This window comes from Halichoerus grypus, chromosome 4 (genome assembly GCF_964656455.1).
Source record: "Halichoerus grypus chromosome 4, mHalGry1.hap1.1, whole genome shotgun sequence".
Classification (NCBI taxonomy): domain Eukaryota; kingdom Metazoa; phylum Chordata; class Mammalia; order Carnivora; family Phocidae; genus Halichoerus; species Halichoerus grypus.
In genome coordinates this window covers 115942525-115953641 of record NC_135715.1, presented here as the reverse complement: position 1 = coordinate 115953641, position 11117 = coordinate 115942525, and positions in this window count along the sequence as shown.

Genomic DNA, 11117 nt, shown 5'->3' with positions numbered 1-11117 from the left:
AGATATGAATTAAAAAATACCAATGGCTAATAAGCATATGAAAAGAAGATAAACCCCACTAATAATAAAAAGCCAAATTAAAACAATAGTGAGCTATCGTGTTTGCTGGTTTCACGAAACAAAACTTTAAAAGGTTAATAGTATCAGCGATTGGTAAAATGTGGGGCAATGACTACTCATATATTTTTAGTGTGAGTGTAAAATAGTACAGCCAATTTTGGGGGAAGGGGTTTTCATTTTCTAATCTATTAAAATTTAAAACACATGTGTCCTCTGAACCAGCAATTTCACATCTTGAAATTTATCTTAAGAAAATACTTGTACAAAGAAGCATGTGTCTGAATGTTTCTGGCAGCATTTGTTGCATTAGTGAAAAATTGGAGGCAATCTAAATATCTATTAATAAGGTGTAGGTTAAATAAATTGTGGTCTGTCCATCTGCAGAAATCTGTACAGTTATAAAAAAGAATAAGCTGAATATGTGTTCATTGACAAGGGAGTATATCTGTGACATGGCGTTATGGGAAAAAGCCAGTTGTGAAGGAAGATATACAGTATGATCTTTTTTTTGGTAAAACATATAATCATAATAAAAACTATGTGTACTAGAGTTTGAGAAGTTGCATAATATAGTTACTGACTCCCGAGCATTAGGAGGCAGCCAGAGACTTTCATTTTACTTCCATATACTTACTTTTGCATTGACTGATGTTGCCATGTAATTTTTTTTGAAGATTTTATTTACTTATTTTAGAGAGAGAGAGGGACAGCACAAGTGGGAGTGGCAAAGGGAGAGAGAGAGAGAAAATCTCAAGCAGGATCCATGCTGAGCGTGGAGCACCATGCAGGGCTAGATTCCAGGACCCTGAGAGAAAACCAAGAGTCGTTCACCTAACCAACTGAGCCACCCAGACACCCCGCCACTTAAATTTTTAAAAACACGATGTTTTAAAAATAAAAATGCAGAGGGGGGGCTTTGTGTGCTTAAAGTTAGTAACGTCAAATATGCCACTTTTTTATCTTAAGTATCTTAAGTATTTTATCTTAAGTATTTCTAGTGAATATAGTACATGCATATGCTTTAAAAAATCACATTATACAGGAAGAGAAGGTCGTTCTTCCTTCCATCTGTGCTGGTTGTTCTGTGAGCCTGCTAGGCAGCTGCTTCTGGGTCTTCCTTCAACTGTTCTCCCAGTTTGGATACACTTGAGTTCATGCTTTTCTTTTTTCTTGGTCCATTCCCTCATTTTGCTGAAGATGATCCTCAAAAACTTCTGAAAAAGTTTGCTTGGGAAATTCAATCTTTGAAAAGAGTTTTATTAAATTTTGTTTTTAATTTAATGTGACATATACTAAGAAGTTGCAGATTAGATTTGATTCATATAGTATTAGTATATAGTAAAAGTCAAGGCAAACTGATGTGTATAAAAAATTAAGAACTCACAGAAATAACAAACTAGCTCTTTCCCCTCTATGACTTCTTCTCTGATAATCCATAGGCAGTTTGTGACACTTATAAATTAAAAGCACAGAATACAACAGGCTGGGAGAAAATACTTACATCATATATAATAGAATATTTCTAAGAGATAAAGAACTACAAAATAACAAGAAAACCACAAACAGCTAAATAGGAAAATAGTTATAATTGAAAGATATGAATAAAAAATACAAATGGTTAATAAGCATATGAACAGAAGATAAATTCCACTAATAATTAGACAATAGTGAGCTCTCAGGTTTGTCCATTGCATAAAACAAAACATGTACTCAATCCACCATCTAGAACCAAAAGTCACAGAGAAGCTTCCAAAGACAAATCTTCATCTCCATTAAAATGGATATTTTTTCCATTAAAATGGATATTTACCCATTAAAATGGATATCCATTAAAATGGATATATTTACAGAAAGCACCTTGTCATGCAATATTTATTACGTTTTCACCACAACTTCCTGAGATAGACAAAATTATCTCTAATTTACAATTAAAAATGAGATGCAGTCAGATTGACTTCCTCAAGGTTAAAACACTGGTTAGAAATGCAAAGCTAAGTACTATAATTCCACCGCCAACAACAACTATATTGAAAGATCACAGCTTTAGAGATGTGCTTTCAGTCTCTGGCATATTTTAGGATGTATGACGGTATTGTGTAAAAAGCTGAGGGCTGGAAGAGTCAGGAGGCCTAAAATCAAGTCTTATTTCTCCTAACTAGTCAACCACACCACCATGGAATTTTTTTTTTTTTTTTTAGATTTATTTATTTATTTGAGAGAGAGAGAGAGAGAGAGTGCACGAGAGGGGGAGGGTCAGAGGGAGAAGCAGACTCCCCACTGAGCAGGGAACCTGATGCGGGACTCGATCCCGGGACTCCAGGACCATGACCTGAGCCGAACCAGTTGCCCAACCAACTGAGCCACCCAGGCGCCCACCACCATGGACTTTTATTTCCTCATCTGTAAAGTGACAAGGTCAGACGTGATGGCATTGCCAAAGTTCTCTCCAGCGGTCATGGTTGATGTTTCTATACACCTAGTGACCATGTCACCAAATGATCTTGTTTGCGACATAATCAACATGACTGTCGAAGTGTTTTCTGAGCACGTTGTTGTGGCTTTACAGTGCCCTGTCCTTAGTGGGATGGGCTTCATCAAGAATTTTCCCGGGGCACCAAATTAAGTCTAATAATATTTAATAGTGAGGACTCTTGCCTAATTGGGACAGTCATGCTCACTTAGTTGAGATGCCTCTAGGTGATTGTGGGGTATTATCTACAGAACGTGGGGTGACTGAGCACTGGTGAGGCCATGGGCTTCTTCAAAGAATTCTGTTAGTGCCAAGTCAGTGGAGCAGCACGGAGGGCAAACTCTTCCCCAGCAAAATCATCTCTCCTAGGTGAGCAGAATCACTTCTCCCAGGAAGATTACTCTTTAGTTCTCTAGGAACGATCAATTAGTAGAGGCCACTCTTGTTTCAGAGAGAGGGGACTCTGATAGCCACGTCTAGCATGCTGAGGGCTCAATGTGAGTGTGTATGTACCACAGCAGACAAAGTTGTGTGGTGTCTGCCAGAGAGAATTTTATCATTTACATTAAAAGACAAATCCATATAGAGGAAGGAGGCAGGAGCTGAATCTGAGGCCCAATGAAAAATCTTCAAATGCGCCGCTTATTAGCCAGAATTTAAAGGAAAAGCACAGGGTCATAGATTATTCTTTACCATCTCCGTAACCTCAACAGAAGGTGCCGAATGTAACACCTGACTGTTTTTAGCCATCAGTCTCTCAGATTAAATGAGGTCTCTGTTTCTTTGGTTTCTTGAGCTGTTGTTCTATTGAGGTTTGTTGCCTTTGTATTGTGAAAATCTTGACTCTTTTCAATATAGTTTAATATAGTTTCAATATAGTTCAATATAGTTTCAATATAAATCTTGACTTTTTCTCCACTTGGCCTTTATGACAATATTTTCCTTGTAAGTGGCATTAAGGGAAATTTTATAATAGAATTTTATTATTTTAAGATCTAAAAGAAAGCACATTTAATTTTTTCTCACTTTTTTGGATGTACAGTCCTATGAATTGTGAATTGTTTCCTTTCTGGGCAGATTTTGGCTTTAACTGATATATGTTTATATCATATAATAGTGAACATGTCCTAGAAGAATCATAATATTTCCTCAGTGGTTGAATGCTCCATGCATACAATTTGTTCTTAATCCAAATAATCCCAGACTGCATGTCCCATATAATCACTGCAGTTGCCAACAGCAGACTCATGCTACTTAATTTATTTTTTTTCAGAGAGAGGGGTGGAGCTTTTAGATCAGTCATTTAACAAAGTTAAAGGTGTAAGTTTAATTATTGCTTTTCAGCAGTTTACATTACATTTGAGCTCAGTAACACCTTTGAGATTTCTGCCACCCAAAGCAAGAATGCTCCATGCCCTTGATTTAACCCCCTCTGAACCAGGTGCTTACCTACACTATTATTAGCAAAAGTACTTTACAACCCCAGCTGATGCCGAGAGTTACTTCTCTCCACTATCTCACTGAGGCACTCAGGCTGGGGCAAGAGACAAATGGAAGTTAAGTGAAACAGTATGCTGAGGGCAGGTGGATTTCAGCACCCCAAAGAGAGACCTGAGTGACTCTTTAGCAAGGACAAGCGTTTATTTAGAGCTCTTTCCTTTCCCTTTGGTACCTCTTCACCCCCATGTCTGACCTGTTCTGAGTAGTGAATTGATGGCTTTCACTACAATGCAACTCAATAGTTTGGGATGTAATAAAATATTCACTGTCTATGATTTTCATTTTAAAATTTTAGGGGCGCCTGGGTGGCTCAGTGGGCTAGGCGGCTGCCTTCGGCTCAGGTCATGATCTCAGGGTCCTGGGATCAAGTCCCATGTCAGGCTCCCTGCTCAGTGGGGAGTCTGCTTCTCCCTCTCCCCCGCTTCTCTCCCCCACCCCAGCTCATGCTCTCTCTCCCTCTCATGCTCTCCCTATCTCAAATAAATAAACAAAATCTTTAAAAATAAATAAATAAAATTTTAATTATTTTGCCCTTCTTATGAAATCCTTTGTTTATAAGACAATGCATGTATGTTTCATATTAGTTTAAAATACTTTAAGTGACATTGGAAGGTTGTCTCAATTTGGAAAGCAGAGCAATTATGCCATTTTTTTCTATTTGATACTGTTTCCTAGTAGGTACTCAATAAACAACAGTTATTGATCAGATAACTGCTAGAAATGTATTTTATAAAATAACCCGTAGAATACTTTCTCAGTATTCTGGTCCATCTGATGAGTGTTAAACATGCCAGCAATGAACTAACTTGCTTCAGTTTCAGAGTTGATGTCTTTCTCTTCAGGGCTGTATATGATTACATCATTTATTCTTCTAAATAAGGTCATACTGTGACCTATTGAATGCCTAAGAATCTCTACTCATTTAGAAATTCAGATTTATTGGATCAATTTATAAGGTCAAAGTTGTGCCACCGCTTCTCACAGCACAAGAATTTCTTCCACTAGAGGCTCGGGTTATGCCTTGTATGCATTCCACGGAAGAGTTTTACATTTAATTCTCGACCTTAAAAGAACGTGGGTAGGAGAAAGAAGGATTGTGAATGAATTAATGAGGAAGGCAAAGTTCAGTGAGAGTCTGAAAGCTGATCAAGTTTACAGAAGTGCCTCAGCTACTTATTTGTCTGTGATTTTCCTTGGACCTCAGGTTCATGAGCTTTGCAGTTTTCAAGCAGCACTGAACTCAATTTCTCTGGCCTTACAAGATGGTGTTATGTGTCTTGCTCCCCATGTAGTTTTTCTAAAGGCACTTTTTAAAGCTATGGTGATTTTTTGAACCCAACAGCTGGTGATGTAACAAAGGTCATTTTCAGATGTATATCTAAATATACTTTACAAGTATAAGACTCTAGCAAAGTCAAGCAAATATATAGAAGTATTTTATCTTTAAAAAATCTAGTAAAATTAAAAAAAATCAAATCACATTTAATCATGCATTTAAATAATTGCTTTTCTTTAGAAAAATGCATTAAGAAATTGAGACAATGCCAATAAATCTCCATATTTATTGTTAGCTATGGACTAAATTATGCCCCCCAAAATAATATGTCGAAGCCCTAACCCCCAATGTGACTGTATTTGGAGATAGGATCTTAAGGAGGTAATGACATTAAATGACATCATAAGGGTGGAGCCCTAATCAGATGGGACTGATAGCCTTAGAAGAAGAGAAAGAGACCTCTTTCTCTGTCTCTCCGTCTCCGTCTCTCTGTGCAAACAGAGGAAAGCCACGTGAGGACGCAGCAAGAAGATGGCCACCTACAAACTAGGAAGAGAGGCTTCATCAGAAACAGAACCCTGTCAGACCTTGACCTTAGACTTTCCAGTCTCCAGAGCTACAAGAAAATAAATTCCTGCTGTTTAAGTCATATAGTCTGTGGTATTTTGTTATGGCAGCCCAAGCTAAGACATTTTCCATATTTATTAAAAGTGCACAGAAATGAATAAAATATGCCATAAAGTTGCGGGGGAGGGGTCTTCAGAATAGCTGTCATGTTGTTCTGTCTAGAATGCTTGGCTGTTTGGAAATCATGACATGTAACTCTAAAAAATCACTTTATTGGGTGGCCAGAAGGAAGTTCTAACCCTGGTATTGCTCTAATTCCCATTAAACTTCGTGGAATTAATATTCCGGGAATGTAAACCAAATGCGTCATTTTAAACTAAACAATGGCGAAGTCTGTCTATTCACAAACACTCAAGAGGATCCCTTAAGATTCATTTTGCCCAAGATGGAGAGAGGGCGAGCTGCTCCCTCAGGGCAGGAGAACACCGTGGGGAGCCAGTAGAGCTAAGACATTGTCTTGACCAGCTTTCCTGGATCTGCGGACGTTGTTCTGCCTTCTTTCATGCAGGTAAGCATAGAGACAAACAGAAAACATTACAGGAGTCAGAGACGATTACTAGAAACAAAAGAATGTAATTGAGTCGTTATCCACAAGCACACAGAAGCTAAAGGTTAAGTAACTTGCCCACAGTGCTCATTCACAGGAAATATAGTCAAAATCTGAAACCAAGTCTCTCGACTTGCATTGTCCACGCTCTTACCCAGCCACGACACAAAACTCCTCTCTCTACATGAAGAATATGACTGGGCATACAAGACGTGCCACAGATTCCATGGCATATCACAATGCTTTATAACATCGTATAATGGGTGCATGTTACTCGATGGAAAACAACCTGAAATACGAGATACTTTTTAACACTGAAGCCATTTCAAACAGCTGCGTGTTATAGTGTAATTGTTTCCCTTCCTTTATAAATTATCCGGGATGTGGACAAGTCAAACAGTCCTCACATATATTCAGAGGAAGTCAACAAACTTTTTTACTTTCCTTGGCTGGTTCTTATTTTGTTATCTCTTATAGAGGTACATTCTTGAAAGAAAAATAATGATTTGGTTGTGCGATCTTTGTCAAAATCATTTGTAAACACTCTTCCATAATGGAAAAGAATCAACCTTGAAATAAACTAAAACACAGTTATTTTTCTTGACTGAAAGTACTTGCCTGAAAAAGAATTTCAATTAACTTTCAACTATCAAGGATGCTATATTGGTTTTTTTCCCCCAGTTTTATTGAGAAATAATTGACATACATTACTGTATAAGACATACAGTATGATGGTTTGACTTACACATATGTGAAATAATAACCACAATAGGTTCAGCTAACATCTGTCATCGCATATAAATACAATAAAAAGAAAAGAAAGGAAAAAAGGGGGAAAATTGTTTTATTTGTAGCACAAGATCTTTGGGGAAGAAGATCAATAACAACAAAAAGCAATCTCTGAATTTCTCAGAGACTTAAGGTTGCTCTAAGTTTATATGTCTGAACTTATGTAATAACAGATTTTAATGTTAATTGAACTTGCTTTCCATTTAAAAACTCTGTCTTAGAAGCAAAATCCACCACAGGTAATGACTTCTAATTGTAGTTTTTCATGTAGTTTGTAGTATCTAGGTTTTTTTTTTTTTTTTAATTTCCTCAATAAACTGGTCACAAATTATTATTTTGAACAATTCACAATTTGGCAATTTAAAATTTTGCTATAGCATTTATCAAGGAGAATTCCATTTGCTGCTGACAGGGAGTGTCATATTCTCCAATAGATCTTGGCCAGCCAAGGGAGTGCTTAGGTAAATTGTCTCACCTAACACCACAACCCTGTAGTTCATAGTAGAAGATGAAAACTGAAATCATAAAGGCTCAACAGGGACTCAGCTCACTCTGGGAATGGTGTTGGACCGTAACAGATATTATAAGTTACCACATTAATAAGTAATGATTCTTGCTGCATGAAATAGTTCCCTTATGTGTTTCTTAAATTCCTCCTGTTGCACTTTATTGTGCATTTCCTCCCATTTAGTCCTCGGTAAAAAATGAAGTTCCTTGGGGCACCTGGGTGGCTCAGTTGTTAAGCATCTGCCTTCGGCTCAGGTCATGATCCCAGGGTCCTGGAATCGAGCCCCACGTCGGGCTCTCTGCTCAGCGGAAAGCCTGCTTCTCCCTCTACCACTCCCCCTGCTTGTGTTCCCTCTCTTGCTGTCTCTCTCCTCTGTCAAATAAATAAATAAAATCTTTAAAAAAAAATGAAGTTCCTTGTTAGTGGAGATGAAGAGTGTCTAGTCACCAACCTTTAAGAAATTTTCATAGTCTTGATAATAGGTATTGTATATATATTCTTCTCTACAATGAATAATTTCACTTCCCTGCATCTTTCCTCATCTTCTCTCATTTCAAAATCCCTAGATCACTCTGAGAATTGGAAGGAACAGATAAGGAATTAAGAGTTAAGGTTCTAGTCATAGTTCTACCACAAATTAACTGTATGCCTTGGGATAAAATACTTCAACTTTCTGGGCTTTGTCACCAGTGAAATGTGGAGTTTGTGTTTTTTATTTATTTATTTATTTATTTTTTTTATTTTTTTTTTTAAAGATTTTATTTATTTATTTGACAGAGAGAGACACAGCGAGAGAGGGAACACAAGCGGGGGAGTGGGAGAGGGAGAAGCAGGCTTCCCGCAGAGCAGGGAGCCCGATGCGGGGCTCGATCCCAGGACTCTGGGATCATGACCTGAGCCGAAGGCAGACGCTTAACGACTGAGCCACCCAGGCGCCCCGAAATGTGGAGTTTGGACACAATCATCTCTAACTATTCATCTATCTCTAAAACCAAATTTCTGATGCTTCCCTGAAATCTATCTAGTTCTTCCACCTTAATTAGGGAAGCTACAACTGGACACAGCATGCTGGTGCTAAGTACAGAAGTTAGGTCATCACCATGACATGCTGTATTACTACTTCTGAATCCTGGTCTCATAATATTTTTAAATTATTGGATGTAAGTGGTGAAAGAATCATTTTATTATCCATGTTGATCTCAAGACTTTTTTCCTGCTAATCTTTCTCATCCTTACTAGCTTTAAATTATTTTTTAGCTTTGTTTTTAAGTGTATCAGCTAAAAACATATCTAATTAACATTCATTTTGTTTGCTACTGATTATTTCTCCAACACATTATTTTATTTTTATAATCTGGGCAACCATGGACTAACCAACCTTTCCACCTGGCAGTTATCATTTACTTCCTTAATTACTATTCTCACAAATCACCAAGGAAAACATTTAGCAGTATCAGGGCTGGTGTTGGCCCCAGAGTAGTACCACTAATGTTGACACTGATCCTCTGATAAAGTCCTCTCTGCAAAATGACCATGAGTTGTGTGATCCACCCTAGACTATGTTCCCAATAGACTTATTTTCCATTTACCTATTTATTTGATTATATTTAGTGCATATATGCTGTATTGATCTACTTTTCTTGAGAGATAGAGAAGCAGCCTAAGCCAAGAGGATGACACCTAGGAACCTATTTAGATAATATATGACAGAAGGAAACAGCATGGAAGGAAAAAGAAAAAACAACAGAAATATTATAGCCAACTGAACTATATTAATTTCTATATTAAATATGATTGGATTAAAATTTCCAATTAAAAACAGAGATTATCAGAATGAATAATAATATAAGACTGTATGTTGTCAATATGAATACACACTTTAAATATAGAATCACGAAGAGTTTAAAAGTAGAAAGATAGAAAAAATATACACCATCCAAACACAAATCATAAGAAAGCTGGTGTAATTGCATTTCTATCAGACAAAGTAGGCTTCAAACAAGAAGTATTGTCCAAGATAAAGAGGCATATTTTATAATGATAAAACATTGAATGTATCAACTGACATGACAATTCTGAACATAATACACCTAATAACAGAACTTTAAAGTCCATAAAAAAAAAACTGACAAAACTAAATGGGGGAAAAGAGATAAATTCACAATCATCACTAGAAACTTTAAGAGGCAACTCTCATAAATTGATAGAACAAAGAGATTTTTCAAAACTCAACAGAAAAATAAGATTTGAACAGCACTATCAACCAGTGACCTAACACACTTTTATAGAACACTACATCTGACAGCTGCAGAAAACACATTCTCTTCAAGCACACATGGAATGTTAAACAAAAAACCAATATGCTAGTCTATTAAAAACCCTCAGTAAATTTTAAAGGGTTGAAATCACAGTGTATTTTATCTGACCTCAGCAAGATTTCATTAGAAATCCTTAACAAACAAACAAACAAACAAAATCAATAAATTCCTCCAAGTATTTGGATATTAAAGAACATATTTCTAAATGACCCTTTAGTCAAAGAAGAAATCAGAAGAGAAATTAGAAAATATTTTGAATAGAACAATAAAAAACACAAATATTGAAATTTGTAAGATGTAGCTAAGAGAGGGTTTAAAAGGAAATTTATAGCTTTAAATACTTATATTAGAAAAACAATAAAAGTCTAAAATTAATTGCATTTTAAAATTATAGAAAAAGGAGCACCTGGGTGGTTCAGCCATTTAGGCATCTGACTCTTGATTTTGGCTCAGGTAATGATTTCAGGGTTGTGAGGTCAAGCCCCACATGGGGTTTGGTCCTCAGGGAATCTGCTTGGGATTCTCTTTCTCCCTCTGCCTCCCAACCCCCCACTTGCACTCTTTCTCTTTTTCTCTCTCTCAAAAAAAAAAAAAAATTATAGTAAAAGAAAAGGAAATTAAGCCCCAAGTAAGTGGAAGAAACGAAATAGTAAATGTAAGAACAAAAATCAATGAAGAAATCTTAAATAGTAAGAAAATTAACACATTTGGAAGCATCAAAAGTTGGTTTTTCTAAAATATTAATAGGATTGATAAACCTCTATCAAAACTAGTCAAAATTTTTTTACAAATGCCAAAAGCAAGAATGAAAGAGGGACTATCACTACAGATCCTTAGAAAGAAAGTAAGAAAATTCTATGAACAGCTCTATGCCAACAATTTTGACAACATAGATGAAGTGGAAAAATTCTTTGAGAAATATTATTTCCAAAATGGATACAAGAAGATATATAACCTGAATAAAAGCTGTATTAACTGAATAAAAGTATCTGTGTTAGAAATTGAATTTATAATTAAAAATT